A 16,499-nucleotide genomic window follows, 5' to 3' on the forward strand; every position below is an offset into this window, starting at 1 on the left:
CCATACTATGGTCTCATTGTTCATCTTTAGTTCTTTGAGTAGCTGCTCTAGGTGCTGTGTCTCTTCTGATCTTTTGATTTGGGTGCTTGGGCTTGGGTTATCCATATCGTGTTTTTTTCATATGCTTCATAATTTTCTGTTGTTTTTGGCCTCTTGGCATTTGCTGAACTTGGTAGTGTTCTTTTAGGATTTGTAGACCAATTGAAGTCCTTATCTCTAATTTATCAGATCTATAGCTTCGTGGAGTACACTTTCTCTAACTAACCAGCAGGTGGCGTCCACGAGCCACCTGTTCTCCACAAGCCAGTTCTCCCCTGCTTAGCCTTTTTGGTGAGTGGGGGAGTGAGTCTTGTGGGGTCCAATTGGTGTACCAAGCTTGCGTGTGTAGTTGGTGTTGCCTGCCCTGTATATGGGGCGTGTTTCCGGGCAGTCAGGGAGGGGGGTTGCTCTAACAATCAAATCTCCCTGGTGATCCTAGAGTTTTAAAGCTGCTGCAATAGTCTAATCCTTCAGTTCAGTCTTGCCACAGTTGGTCTCTGCCACTGACCCACAAGTCCTTGGTATTGGCGTATGGCTCCTGAGACTTGCAAGTGGGCCCCTCTTCCAGGCTGTGTACCCCGGGTCCTGTGTTGAGGGATGACTGTGCTATGTCACAGGTGAGTGCTGTCCCCCCAGGGCAGTTCTGGGCTGCTGGGCTGTGTAGGGAGGCTCCCAGTCTGCTGAAATGATGGCTGAATGGGGCTTTGTTAATTCACACTGCTCCATCTTCCCAACTCTGGGACAATCAGCTGAGGTTGCAGGTAAGGCTAATGTCCACGCCCAGTTTTGTGGTGTGTGCCTGTTATTTGAAGCGCTTCCATCACACTGGGTTGTCTGGGGCAGCTCTGGGCTATGAGGCTGGCGATGAGCAGGAGTGTTTCCTGTCCACCAGGATGATGGCTGTGAGCGGACACCCCTATTTTCTTGGGAAGTTGTGGTGTTTAGTGAATTTTCTCAGCCACTGGATTATTGCCTTTTGTCTCAGAGATCTCTTATTTCTGCTCTTGTCTTGACCTGCCCAAATTGCAAGTCTTTGAAGCTTTCTGTATTGGGCTTCTTAGAGTAATTGTTTTAGAAAAAGAAAAAAAAGGTAAAAAAAAAAAAAAAAAAAGAAAAATGGGCCCTCCTCAGAGATCTAATGGGTTATTGAAAATGCTAAGAGACAAAGCTATTAGGGCCATTAAGGAAAGGTCCACAGGGCAGAGAGATCAGCTTTTCTTTGGGATTTGCATATTTGCCTCAGGGCCTGAGCTCTGCCCTTCCCCTTTCTATGTTCACCAGAACTCCAAAAATCCTCCACTTTTATTTTGGAGTTTTTCATGTTGTTTTTTTCTATGCCTGTCTCCTCTCTGCTGGGCTGGCTGCTCTCAGATTCTCTGGTGTCTGGTCTCAGTCTATCTATGGTTGGAGTTTGGATCAGTAGAATGAGTTTCCGATAAGGGCTGCCACTGCAGTTCTCCCTTCTTCTTCCCGGAGCTGACAGCCCCTCCTCCCACAGGACTGAGCCTGGCAGGGAGGGGCGTGGGTCCCCTGGCCGCAAAAACTTACAGATTTCGTTGATCTCAGCAGTTCCACATTTTCATGAGTGTTGTATGAAGTATGCCCAAAGTCAGATTGCTCTGTGGTGTCCAGTCCACGCAGTTCCTGGCATTCTACCTACTTTCCTGGAGGAGTAACTAAAACATACAGCTCACCAGTCCGCCATCTTGCCCCGCCTCCCGGTACGGCCACTTTTGAAAACAGTTTGACAGTTTCTTTCCTTTTTTATAAATCAGTTTTATTGAAATATATTCACATACTGTATAATCATCCATGGTGTACAATCAGCTGTTCACAGTGCCACCATATAGTTTTGCATTCATCACCCCAATCTATTCTTGAACATTTTCCTTACATCAGAAAGAATCAGAACAAGAATAAAAAATAAGAGTAAAAAAAGAACAATCAAATCATTCCCTCCATCCCACCCTATTTTTCATTTGCAAGTACATTTTTATTCTCTGCCCAAATTACTTTTAGATGTGTTTGAGCTTCACACGAACCTGTACAAACCACCCAGATTTTCACTCACTATTCAATGCTCCATGCAATTATGTTGTTTGAATAAACTGACCATACAAGTTAAATTATGTAGTGTGTTACAAAATATATAGATTTTGCCCCTAATAAACATCTCTTCCTTTCATCTCATATAGAAGTTAAAGTTTTAAAACTTCCTTTTCCCTTTAGTCTGACTTACCTTAGTCCTAATAAAGTCCATTTCATTTATATCTCTAATTGAAGTCTGATCTCCTTTTTCAGACTCCTTAACATTTGCTGTATGGGGTAATGCTGATGTTCATAATTGCCAGACTCTGGCTCAGAGTCTCAGGTGTCAAAGAGATACCCAAAATTCCAGGGACTGACGAGGTTATACACAAAGAGTTCAGCATCTCAGAATTTAGAAATAGCCATTATAACTCAGGAATAGATGTAACTGCTCTAACAACTTACAATCTAGGAACCTTTACAATAAGTCTTCCCCTGATAACCTATGATCTCAGACTCAATTCTCAGAGTTTGCACACTATAATTAATACATATTAGTGAGGCATTATAATGTTTGTATTTTCATTTCTGGTTTATTTCACTCAACATACTGTCCTCAATGTCCATTCACCTAGTTGCATTACTTACAACTTCATTCCTTCTTGTAGCAGCTCAATATTCCATTTCACCATTCCATTCATCAGTCAATGTGCCCTTAGGTCACCTCCATCCACTGCATCTCCTTATCTGGATATGGAAGAGGCAGGGTGAGAGGACTTCCTGAGAAAGTGATGTTGATTTAGCTGAAGGATAAATGGGAGTTAAAAAGAGGAATGGAGGTCAAGAAGTATAGGGTGCACAGTAGCCAAAATTTGGAAGCAGCCTGAATATGCATCAGTGGATGAATGAATGAATAACAAAATGTGGTATATAGATACAATGGAATAGTATTCAGTTCTAAAAGGAATGAAGTCCTGATACATGCCACTACATAGATGAATGTTGAAGACATGTTGAGTGAAATGTCAGACACAAAGGAACAAATATTGCATGATTTCACTTACACGAAATAGATAAAATGTAGAAACAGAAAGCAGAATACAGGTTACCAGAAGTGGAGGGAGGGGAGGGGGAATTGGGTGTTAATCCATAATGGGTGCAGGATTATGTTTGATGTGATGGGAAGGTTGTGGTAATGTGTGGCGGGAAGGGTAGCACAACTTTGTGAAGGTGATTAATCCCACTGACTTGTACACATGAGGGTGATTGAGATGGGAAAACTTATGTTGCAAATATGTTTCCACAATTTAAATAAAGAAAAAAAAAAGAAGTAGTGGGTGAAGAAGAGTTCCAGGTAGAGGGAACTATATTTATAACACCTTGACACAAGAGGGAGTGTAATTCAGATAGGGAACTTAAGAAGGTTAGTGAGACTAGAGTACAGAGTGAGGAGCAAAATGATGAGAGATGCTGTCTGGAGAGAGCAGGGACCAGAATATGCAGGGCCTTATACACTGTGTTTAAGAATCTGATTTTTATCCCAGAATGCAAGATATCTCCCAGAATGGAAGATATAGAAGGGATTTAGGCAGGAGAATGAGTTTGACAGCATTTCCATTTTGAAAGTATCACTCTGCCTGCAATGCTATGATTGGATTTGAGAGGAGAAGAGTGGAAGGATTAACAAAGAATTGAGAGACCATTGTATCATGTGGATGAGAAATGATGGTGACTTTTGCTAGGATTGTGGTGGTGGAGATGGAGAGAAGTGTTTGTATTTGAGAGCTATTTGGATATTAATGGTTCTTGTTAATGAATAGGAAATGGAGAATGAGGAAGAGTGAAATATTGATGATTCTTCATTTTTGGCTTGAGTAATTGGTTTTTACTGAGATGGAGAAGATTGACAGAGGAGGAGGTTGGGGGTGATGGTGGAGGCTACAGATGGTAAAATTTTTTTCTTTTTTAATCATATTTTTTATTATAGATTATAACATATATACATAGAAGTATGAATTTCTGAGTGCAATTTAACAAATAGCAAATTTCAAAGAATATTATAGGTTACATTTCCATAGTTATTTCCTTATTATGAAACATATCTTATATACAAAAAGGTAATATCTTTCAAAGTATGATTTAAAGAGTAGATATATAGGAAATTTCCAAAGTTGTTATAAGTTATGGTACCATAGTTTCAGTTATTCCTTATTGTGAAAAATAACATATATACAAAAAGTTATAGTATTCAAATTACAATTTATGGAACAATTTCAAAGGATGCTATGTGTTACAGTTCCACCATTTCAGTTCTTTACTTCTAGCTGTTCTGATACTGTAACAACTAAGAAAAAGAAAATTATATAAAGATTCAGTATTCATAATCTTTTGTTAAATTCCACCTTGTCTGTTGCTACCCCTTCCTCTAGTTTAATCACTTTCCCAATCTTCGGGGATGTCTAGACAGTGACCAGCCTAATCTGTTCCTGTTGAAAAGGAACACATCTAGTTGATGTTCTTGAAGAGCAAAGGGGACACATCTAGTTGATGTTCTTGAAGAGGCTATTGCCTCTGGGTTTCAGGACTTAGCTGGCATAGGAGCACTCTGAAGAATTTAAGTTTCTGAAGAACAAACTTAGTGAGTGAAACTTATAGTCTCAGACAGGGATCTGTGTATTCTTTAAGGTTTTGGGGTTACTGTTGACTTGGGTTTATCATATTGTAGTCATTTGGCATATATAGATGAAGCTTGAATAGGGGTAGCCTCCAGGACAGCCTCTTGACTATTTTAATTCTCTTAGTCACTAAAACCTTATTTTGTTTCCTTTCTTTTCCCCCTTTTGGTCAAAAGGTATTCTCAATCCCTTGATTCCAGGGTCAGGTTCATTCATGGAATCCATGTCCCACATTGCCAGGAAGTCTCATTCATCTTGGGGGTTCTGTCCCATGTCAGGGGGAGGGTGATGAATTTATTTTCAGAGTTAGGCTTAGAGAGAGAAACTCCACATTTGAGCCGCAAAAGATTCTCTGGAGGTGACTCAGGCATAATTATAGGTGGGCTTGGCCTCCCCTTTACAACCATAAGTTTCACTCAAGCAAGCCTCAATATTGAGGGCTTGACTTGTAAAGTAGGGGGTTCCTAAGTTCACATAGCATATGTTATGTCCATGATAGTCCATCCATATTTCACATTATCATCACTTAGTTGTACAATCCTCATCACTCTCCATTTTAAACAATCCTCATGACCCAAAACATCTTGTAGTTCTTGTCAGCCCTTAATTATTTGTCCCTAGTATTTGCATATTAGTATGGTATTCCTATTAATTATAATCCCTAGTATGCAATACGTGAATTTTTCCCATATACCCATCTGTTGTCAACTTTCTGTGCTAGTGTCATACTTTAGAAGTATATCATGCAAGCACCTATTTATATTTGTGGTGCTGATCTATGGGAAACATGACTTTAAACAACCCCTTTCAATCCTATTTGGCTTCAATACAGCTCTGATACTTATAATCCCATTAACAATTATCACCTCTATCCATTACCATACCTCTAAATTTACCATCATTAACATATCTGATCATATTAGATTATCATTCCCCCTCACTAGCTACTGTCTATCACTAGGTCTCCCAAATTCTATGTTATAAGACATTGATATTACATTCTTCAGGTAGTTCATAGAAGTGGTAACATATGATATCTCTCCTTTTGTGTCTGACTTATTTCACTCAGAATTATAATTTCAAGCTTCATCCATGTTGCCATATATTTCAGGACCTTGTTGCTTTTTACTGCTGCATAGTATTCCAACATACATATGTACCACATTTTGCTGATCCACTCATCTGTTGAAGGACACTGAGGTTGTTTCCATCTCTTGGCAATTATGAACAATGCTGCTATGAACTTTAGGGTACAAGTGTCTGTTCATGTCACTGCTTTCAAATCTTCTGGGTATATACTGAGAGGTGGAATTTCCTGATCACAGGGTAATTCGATATCTAGTTTTCTGAGAAACTGCCAAACTGTCTTCCAGAGTGGCTGTAACATTATACAGTCCAACCAGCAATGAATAAGAGTTCCAATTTCTCCACATCCTCTACAACATTTGTAGTTTCTTGTTTGTTAGATGACAGCCATTCTTACTGGTGTGAGATGATATCTCATTGTGGTCTTGATTTGCATCTCCCTAATAGCTAGTGAAGATGAACATTTTTTTCATGTGTTTTTAAGCCACTTGTATTTCCTCTTCAGAGAAATGTCTTTTCATATCTAGTGCCCATTTTATAATTGGGCTGTTTGTACTATTGTCATTGAGTTGCTGGATTTCTTTATATATGCAAGATATCAGTCTCTTACCAGATACATGGTGTGCTGGTTTGAATGTATTATGTCCCCAGAAAAAGCCATATTCTTTGATGCAAACTTGTGGGGCAGACATAATAGTGGGATTAAGTTGGAACATTTGGATTAAGTTGTTTGCATGGAGATGCACCCCACCCAACTGTAGATGATAACTGATGGGATATTTCCATGGAGGCATGGCCCCACCCATTCAGGGTGGGCCTTGATCAGTGGAGCCATATAAATGAGCTGACTCAAAGACAAGGAACACAGTGCAGCTGTGAGTGATGTTTTGAAGAGGAGCAAGCTTGATACAGAGGAATGTCCTGGGAGAAAGCCATTTTGAAACCATAACTTTGGCGCAGACGCCAGCCACATGCCTTCCCAGCTAACAGAGGTTTTCCAGACTCCACTGGCCATCCTCCAGTGAAGGTACCCGATTACTGATATGTTACCTTGGACACTTTATGGCCTTAAGACTGTAACTATGTAGCCAAATAAACCCCCTTTTTATAAAAGCCAATCCATTTCTGGTGTTTTGCATTCTGCAGCATTAGCAGACTAGAACAGTTTTGGTACCAGAGAAGTGGGGTGCTTTTGCTGCTGTGTTTGCAAATACCAAACATGTTGGAATGGCTTTTTAAATGGATAAGGGGAATATTCTGGAAGAATTGGGAGGAGCTTGACAGAAAAGGCCTAAACTGTTTTGAAGAGACTGTTTGTGGAAATATGGACTCTAAAGATACTTCTGACGAGGACTTGAGCAGGAATGATCAATGTGTTGTTGCAAACTGGAAGAAAGGCGATCCTTATTTTAAAGTGGCAGAGAATTTGGCAAAATTGAGTCCTGGTGTCAGATGGAAGGAAGAATTTGGAAGCAACAACCTGGAATACTTAGATGAGGAGATCTCCAGACTACCTGTGGAGGATGTATCCTGGCTTCTCCTTGCAGCTTATAGTAAAATGTGAGCAGAGAGAGATAAACTTAGAACTGAACTCTTGGGTTCAAAGAAACCAGAAGCTGACGGCTTGGAAAATTACAGGCTTCCAGGGGGTGGAATTCCAGAAGCTACAGCCCAATGTGAGGATGTAACCAAACATGGAACTCAGCCGCCATTTCAGTACAAGCCAAGATTGGAGATGAAATTATCCAGAAAGGATTTGTGGAAAGTCCTATTATCTGATGGCTTTGACCCCTGCATGCTTCATGCAAAGCCAACAGAATTTTTGTGAGATCTTTACAGACAGAGCCATTGCCAGTCTGGACTGGAGAAGACAGACAAGGAACAAACTGAAGGAAAATTTTCTTCAAGGACAGAGCCAAGGAGATTGAGATCTGGAGTCAAGAGGTCTTGGGTTGGGAGAGTGGAGTGGCCCACACGCATGAAAAAGGTGAGTTTGCCCTGGAGGTTGAGGGTGGGCCTTCCGCCTCGATGCTCAGGAAATGCCTTGCCACCCCAAGCCCCAAAGAGGGTGGAGCACATTCCCAGGAAATTGGGGAGAGCATGGCCACCACCACACTGTTCTGAAGAGGTTGAGCGTGTGCCCCAGAGATGGAAGGGAATCTGGGAGCTGCCCCGATGTTTGAGGAGGGTGGGGCCAAGAATGTGGTCTCCCCAGTGTGTGGATATGTTGGAGCACTCACCCAAGTATTTGGAGAGGAAAGGGCTGCCACAAAGGCCCTTAGGAAGGGTTAGACTCCCGCTCTCTCAAGCCCCAAGGATGCAACATCGTTCTGTTAATGACTCTCAGACTTTGGAATCTAATGGAGTTCATCCTGCAGGTTTTAGGAACTGTTTTGGTCCTGTTAACCCTGTTTTCCTTACTCTTTCTCCTTAAGGCAATGGGAATGTTTATCCTATGAATGTCCCTCCTTTGTATATTGGAAGCATATAACTTGTTCTAAGTTCACAGATCCAAAGCTAAAGGAAAAGTATGCCTTAGGACTGACCACGCCTATGTTTGATTCTGATGGGATCTTGTACTTACCTATTGTTACTGAAATGATTTAAGTTTCTGTGGTATTGTGGGATGAATGTATTTTGTATTTGGAAAGAATATGTTTTTCTGGGGTCCAGCGGGTGGAATGTGCTGGTTTGAATGTATTATGTCCCCCAGAAAAAGCCATATTCTTTGATGCAATCTTGTGGGGCAGACATAATAGTGGAGATTAAGTTGGAACGTTTGGATTAGGTTGTTTGCATGGAGATGTGCCCCACCCAACTGTAGATGATAACTGATGGGATATTTCCATGGAGGCATGGCCCCACCCATTCAGGGTGGGCCTTGATCAGTGGAGCCATATAAATGAGCTGACTCGAAGAGAAGGAACAGCTGAAAGTGATGTTTTGAAGAGGAGCAAGCTTGCTACAGAGGAATGTCCTGGGAGGAAGCCATTCTGAAACCAGAACTTTGGAGCAGACACAAGCCACATGACTTCCCAGCTAACAGAGATTTTCCAGATGCCATTGGCCATCCTCCAGTGAAGGTACCCGATTACTGATACGTTACCTTGGACACTTTATGGGCTTAAGACTGTAACTGTGTAGCCAAATAAACCCCCTTTTTATAAAAGCCAATCCATCTCTGGTGTTTTGCATTCCACAGCATTAGCAAACTAGAACACACAGTTTCCAAACATTTTCTCCATTGCGTTGGCTGCCTCTCCGCCTTTTTGACAAATTCCTTTGAGGTACAGAAGCTTTTGATTTTGTGGCATTCCCACTTATCTATTTTTTCATTCATTACTTGTGCTTTGGGTGTAAGGTCTAAGAAGAGACCTCCTAATACTAGGTCTTGAAGATATTTCCCTACATTATCTTCTAGGAGTTTTATGGTACTGTCTCTCTTATTGTTTAAATGCAATTTTATTGAGATATATTCAGACACCATATAATCCATCCAGAATATACAATCAATGTGCTCACATCATAATATAGTTATGCATTCATCACCACAGTCAATTTTAGAACATTTTCATTACTCCAAAATAAAGAAAAAAATAAAAATAGAAGTAAAAAAAGAACATCCAAAATGTCCCATGACCCATATTCTCCCCTATCATTTATATATTTTTCTCTTTATTTTATTACTTATCTGTCCATACACTGGATAAAGGGAGTGTCAGTCACAAGATTTTCATGATCACATGGTCCCATGATCAAAGCTATGTAGTTATACAATCAAGTATCAGTCTTACTGGATTACAGTTCAACAGATATAGATATTACACTCTAGCTATTCTAATACACTAGAAACAAAAAGGGAATATCTATGTAATGCATAAGAATAACATCTAGAATGACCTCTCAACTCTATTTGAAATCTCTTAGCCATTGAAACTTTATTTTGTTTCATTTTTCCCTCTATTGGTAAAGAAGGCATTCTCAATCCCACAATGCCAGGGCCAGGTTCATCCCTGGGAGTCAGGTCTCACATGTCAGGGAGACTTACACCCCTGGGTGTCATCTCTCACGTAGTGGGGAGAAGTGAGATCATTTGCAGAGTTGGCTGGGAGAGACAGGTCACATCTGAGCAACAAAAGAGGTTCACTAGGGACAAAACTTAGGCATACTATAAGTAGCTTTAGCTTCTCCTTTGCAGGAATAAGTTTCATAAGGGCAAGCTCCAAGATTGAGGTCTTTGCTTATTAAATTGGGAGTCCCTAATGCTTGAAAGAATATCAGGAATTCCCCAGGTGGGGAAGTTTAATATTTCCACATTTTCCCCAAGTCCCTCAAAGGGATTTTGCAAATGCTTTTTTATTTTCTGCCCCAATACTCTGACATGTATTGGGGAATTACATTTACCTGTATGGAATAACAAGACCTCATTCTCTATTCTACTTTCCATGTAATTATGTTGTTTGATTGACCATACAGGTTAAATTAGATAGTGTGCTACAGAGAATATACCATGCCTGTGCCAGTTTGAATGTATTACGTACACCCAAATGCCATTACCTTTGATGTAATGTTGTGTGGGCAGACCTATCAGTGTTAATTAGATTGTAATTCTTTGACTGTTTCCATGGAGATGTGCCCCACCCAACTGTGGGTGATGACTCTGGATAATTTCAATGGAGGTGTTGGCCTGCCCATATAGGGTGGGTCTGAATTAAATTACTGGAGCATTATAAAAGCTCAGACAGAAGGAGCAAGCTTGCTACAGCCAAGAGGGACACTTTGAAGAAAGCACAGGAGCTGCAGATGAGAGACATTTTGAAGATGGCCATTGAAAGCAGACTCTTGCTCCAGAGAAGCTAAGAGAGAACAAATATCCAAGTGCAACTAAGAGTGACATTTTTGAGGAACTGCAGCCTAGAGAGGAACATCCTGGGAGAAAGCCATTTTGAAACCAGAACTTTGGAGCAGACACCAGCCATGTGTCTTCCCAGCTAACAGAGGTTTTCTGGACACCACTGGCCATACTCCAGTGAAGGTACCCAATTGCTGATGGGTTACCTTGGATACTTTATGGCCTTAAGACTATAACTGTGTAAACAAATAAACCCCCTTTATAAAAGCCAATCCATCCCTGGTGTTTTGCATTCTGGCAGCATTAGCAAACTAGAACAGTACCAAATAAATATCTCCTAAATAACACATTAACATTGATCTTGAAATTGAATTTGTAAAACAATCCTAGTACTGTGTCTTATATTGAGGTCTTTAACCCACTTTGAGTTAATTTTTCTATAGGGTGTGAAGTAGGGATCCTCTTTCATTCTTTTTGTTATGGCTATCCAGCTCTCCCAGCCCCATTTTCTGAAGAGACTGCTCTGTCCCAGTTCAGTGGATTTGGGGGCCTTATCAAAAAGCAGTTGACTGTATATCTGGGGGTCTGTATCTGAACTCTCAATTTGATTCCATTGATCAATATGTCTATGTTTATGCCAATACCATGCTGTTTTGAACACTGTAGTTTTGTAGTTTGAAGTCTGGAAGTGTAAGTCCTCCCACATTGTTCTTTTTTGGATGTTGTTCTAGTTTGCTAATGCTGCCAGAATGCAAAACACCAGAGATGGATTGGCTTTTATAAAAGGGAGTTTATTTGGTTACACAGTTACAGTCTTAAGGCCATAAAGTGTCCGAGGTAACACAACAGCAATCGGGTACTTTCACTGGAGGATGGCCAATGGTGTCCAGAAAACATCTGTTAGCTGGGAAGGCACGTGGCTGGTGTCTGCTCCAAAGTCCTGGTTTCAAAATGGCTTTCTCCCAGGACATTCCTCAACTTAGACCCACCCCGAATGGGTGGAGCAACACCTCCATGGAAATTATCCAATCAGAGTCATCACCCAAAGCTGGGTGGGGCACATTCCAAAGAAACACAGAAAGAATTACAATCTAATCAACACTGATAACATCTGCCCACACAAGATTACATCAAAGATAACGGCATTTGGGGGACACAGTATATTCAAACTGGCACAGATGTTTTTGGCAATTTGAGGCCCCTTTCTTTTCTAAATAAATTTGATAGCTACCTTTTCAAAGTCTGCAAAGTAGGTTGATGGAATTTTGATTGGAATTGCATTGAATCCGTAGAGCAGTTTGGCTAGAATTGACATCTTAACAATGTTTAGCCTCCCTATCCATGAATATGGAATATTTTTTCCACATATATAGATCCTTTTTGATTTCTTTTAGTAAAACTTTGTAATTTCTGTGTAGAGGTCTTTTACATCCTTGGCTAAGTTTATTCCTAGGTACTTGATTTTTTTAGTTGCTATTGTGAATGGTATTTTCTTTGATTGTCTCTTCAGTTAAGTCATTGCTGGTGTAAAGGAACTTGACTGACTTATGTGCATTAATCTTATATCCTGACACTCTGCTGAATTTGTTTATTAGGTCAAGTAACTTGGTGGTCAAATTCTCAGGATTTTTCAAATATAAGGTCACATCATCTGCAAATTATGACAGTTTTACTTCTTCATTTCCAATTTGGATGCCTTTTATGTCTTTGTTCTGGTTTGCTAATGCTGCCGAATGCAAAGCATCAGATGGATTGGCTTTTATAAAAGGGGATTTATTTGGTCACACGGTTACAGTCTTAAGGTCATTAACTGTCCAAGGTAACACATCAGCAATTGGCTGTCTTCACTGGAGGATGGCCAGTGGTGTCCGGAAAACCTCTGTTAACTGGGAAGACACATGGCTGGTGTCTGCTCCAAACTTCTGGTTTCAAAATGGCTTTCTCCCAGGATGTTCCTTTCTAGGCTGCAGTTCCTCAAAAATATCACTCTTAGTTGCACTTGGGGTATTTGTCCTCTCTTAGCTTCTCCGGAGCAAGAGTCTGCTTTCAATGGCCATCTTCAAAATGTATCTCATCTGCAGCTCCTGTGTTTTCTTCAAAGTGTCCCTCTTGGCTGTAGCAAGCTCGTTCCTTCTGTCTGATCTTATATAGTGCTCCAGTAATTTAATTCAGACCCACACTGAATGGGTGGGTCAACACCTCCATGGAAATTATCCAATCAGAGTCATCACACACAGTTGGGTGGGATGCATCTCCATGGAAACACTCAAAGAATTACAAGCTATATAACACTGATAGGTCTGCCCACACAACATTACATCAAAGGTAATGGCATTTGGGTGACATAATACATTCAAACTGGCACAATCATTGTCTTTGTGAATTGCTCTGGCTAGAAATTCTATCACAATGTTGAATAATAGAGGTGACAGTGGGCATCCTTGTCTCATTCTCAATCTTAGAGGGAAGGCTTTTAGCCTCTCACCATTGAAGACTATGCTGGGTGTGGTTTTTCTTCATACATGCTCTTTATCTTATTGAGGAAGTTTCCTTCAATTCCTACCTTTTGAAGTGTTTTTATCAAAAAGGGATATTAAATTTTGTCAAATCCTTTTTCAGAATCTGTTGAGATGATCATTTGATTTTTCCATTTTGATATGTTAATGTGTTTAATTACTTTAATTGATTTTCTTAGGGTGAACCACCTTGCATGCCAGAAATGAACCCCATTTGGTTGTGGTGTATAATTGTATTAATGTGCCTTTGAATTTGATTTGCAAGTATTTTGTTTAGGACTTTTTCATCTATATTCATTAGGGATCTTGGCCTATAGCTTTCCTTTTTTGCAGTGTCTTTATCTGGTTTTGATATCAGAGTGATAGTAGCTTCATAAAATGAGTTAGGCAGTGTTCCTCTTTCTTCAATTTTTTGAAAGAGTTTGAGCAGGAATGGTTTCAATTCTTTTTGGAAAGTTTGGTAAAATTGCCCTGTGAAGCCATTTGTCCTGGGTTTTTATTTGTAGGTAGAGTGTTTAAAATTAAATTAAGTTTTTACTGTGATATATTCACATACCATAAAATCATCCATAGTGTACAATCAACTATTCACAGTACCATCATATAGTTATGCATTCATCTCCCTAATCTATTTTTGAACATTTCCTTTACACAAGAAAGAATCAGAATAAGAATAAAAAATAAAAGTAAAAAGAACACCCAAATCATCCCCCCATCCCACCCTGTTTGTTGCTTAGTTTTTGTCCCCATTTTCTACTCATCCATCCATACACTGGATTAAGGGAGTGCAATCCACAAGGTTTTCACAATCATACTCTCACTCCTTGGAAGCTACATTGTTATACAATCATCTTCAAGAGTCAAAGCTACTGGGTTGGAGTTTGATCATTTCAGGTATTTACTTCTAGCTATTACAGTTCATTAAAACATAGAAAGTGTTGTTTATATAGTGCATAAGAATGTCCACTAGAGTGACCTCTTGACTCCATTTGAAATCTTTCAGCCACTGAAGCTTTATTTTGTTTCATTTCTCATCCCCCTTTAGGTCAAGAAGATGTTCTCAATCTCACAATGACAGGCCTTGATTCATCTTGGGGAGTCATATCCTGCATTGCCAGGAAGATATTAATAGTAGGGTCAGACAACAATGCCACTACCAAGAATCCCATATCCCAAACTTATATCCCCTTCTCGTATTATTTAGCTTTGGTATATTGCCTTTGTTACATTTAATGGGAGCATATTACAGTGTTACTGTTGACCATAGACTCCAGTTTGCTTTGATTATTTTTCCCCACTACCATCCCCTTTCCAACACTCTGCATGGTTGATGTTCATTTGTTCTCCTACATCCAAGAACAGTTTTTTTTTTAAAACAAAATTCACATTTTGTTTAGATTGAAATAAACTGTACAAAATTGATTTTCTTCACCAAAAATAATAGCAATATTTTCTGTATTATTCCTAGATAAACCACAAAACACTTATTTTTGTAGGCTTTCCAGGTTCTGCTGATAATCAAGATGAGGCAGTAGACATAGTCATGGAAATAGACAGAAGAAATCAGACAAATCAGCGGTCAGTGTCCATGGCCTCTGATTCTATCTTGACCATGAAACAGAAATGTTCAACACATACCTGCTAAACAGCTTATGAAGGCATGGGCTTAATAAAGGAATGTAAACAGCAACAACCAGATGTAGAAAAAGGCATTCAAACTGTAACTTGTTCCTTTAGGTTCATTTGATAAAGACAAAATCTACACTGAAATCCTTGCTTGGCGAGCTCAGTTTCTCTCACTCTCTGGTAATTCCCTTAAAACTGTCCAATATAAATTTTAACAACATACTTTGAAGTCTTTCTAGTTAAAGGTCAATAGTGAACCTCATTGTAACACTTTACAAAATGCATTCCTTCCTTCCATACCTCGTCAAAATTTATTTCTTCAAAGTACTGATAACTGGACTGGTAACTTGACAATTGGAGCCACAGTGATAATTAATGTCATGTCTAAAATGACTTCACTAAAATAATTCCAGAGTGCCACTAATGGAGAGCATGCAGAAATGAAACGTGGCACTTTCAATGCTACCTTCTGCAAGAACAGACAGATCTTCAAAGCATGAGAGTTCAAATGAGGGCCCTTTAAATAGGTAGATTATTAATAACAAATGTATTCATTGGGAGACCTACAGGCAAAGATAGTCAGTGATTAAGCAGCCTACATACACCTTACAGCTCTTCCTCCAAATATAAGAGAAAACCTATTTTAAAAGTCCCAAGTATTTTCAATGGTTTCTGAATTACCTGTGGGAAGCTCTGACTTAGTTGTATAGAGTTTGATATATGTGTCCACCATCAAATCCAGATCATGTTTTATATCAAAATTTATGTTAAGCAAAGCCAAGTTACTTGACCTTTGGTCTGTCAAAGTGTTCCTCAGGTATGCTTTGAGACGCCTTCATCCATTTTCATAGCGTTCATTCTCAACCTTCATCACAGGAAGAATGCATAAGACCTTCAACAAAGCATAAACATTAGGAAAAAACTTGATGTCAGGCAGATGGAGGGCTTCATAAATGGTGGATGGAAGCTCTATATCTTTCCCTCTGTGTTTCCACTTGATTCTCCAACAATGAAGATCAGCTGAGAGTGTGTCAGGATTGGGTAAGTCACTTCTGTACATGTCAGCATGGTGTTCCTCCGACGTATTGAATTTGAGCTGTCCCATGACAGAGAGTACCAGAGATAAGCATTTAAGAGCTTTGAGGTGCTGTTCTGAGAATATATCTTTAAGTTCCTGAATAATGTGCTCCACTGTTGGAACACTTAAGGTTTCTTTATAGTAACTCTCAGAGGTTAACTGAGACTCCAGTTTACCTTGCTGAGCTCTGTGGAATTTGCCAGGGAGTTTCATGTGAATATCAAGTTTGGTTGCCAAATTTGTGGCTTCCTCAAACCAAAATTCATGATAAACTTCAATATTTTCCATCACTTCATTTAGTGAATGTAGCACTGCAGTCAAGCTGCTGGCTGCAAAAAAGGCATCAGAGGTTTGCCCCTGGAGATTTTTCCCAAAGGCTCTTGTAAAAGATAGGACATTCTTAAGAACAACAATGGTAACAATGAAATCAAAATCTGTTACTGCACTACAGAGTACAAATGCTCGGCCAGCTATGCAGTTATTCCATCTAATATTTGTGTCACTATTTATACCATTTAAACATAAAACAAGTGCTTGCAGGATTTCCACTAAAATTTCAAAAGCATCATGCCTTCCTGTCCATTGAGAATGGCAAATTG

The sequence above is a fragment of the Choloepus didactylus genome, chromosome Y (assembly GCF_015220235.1).
Source record: "Choloepus didactylus isolate mChoDid1 chromosome Y, mChoDid1.pri, whole genome shotgun sequence".
NCBI classification, from domain to species: Eukaryota; Metazoa; Chordata; class Mammalia; order Pilosa; family Megalonychidae; genus Choloepus; species Choloepus didactylus.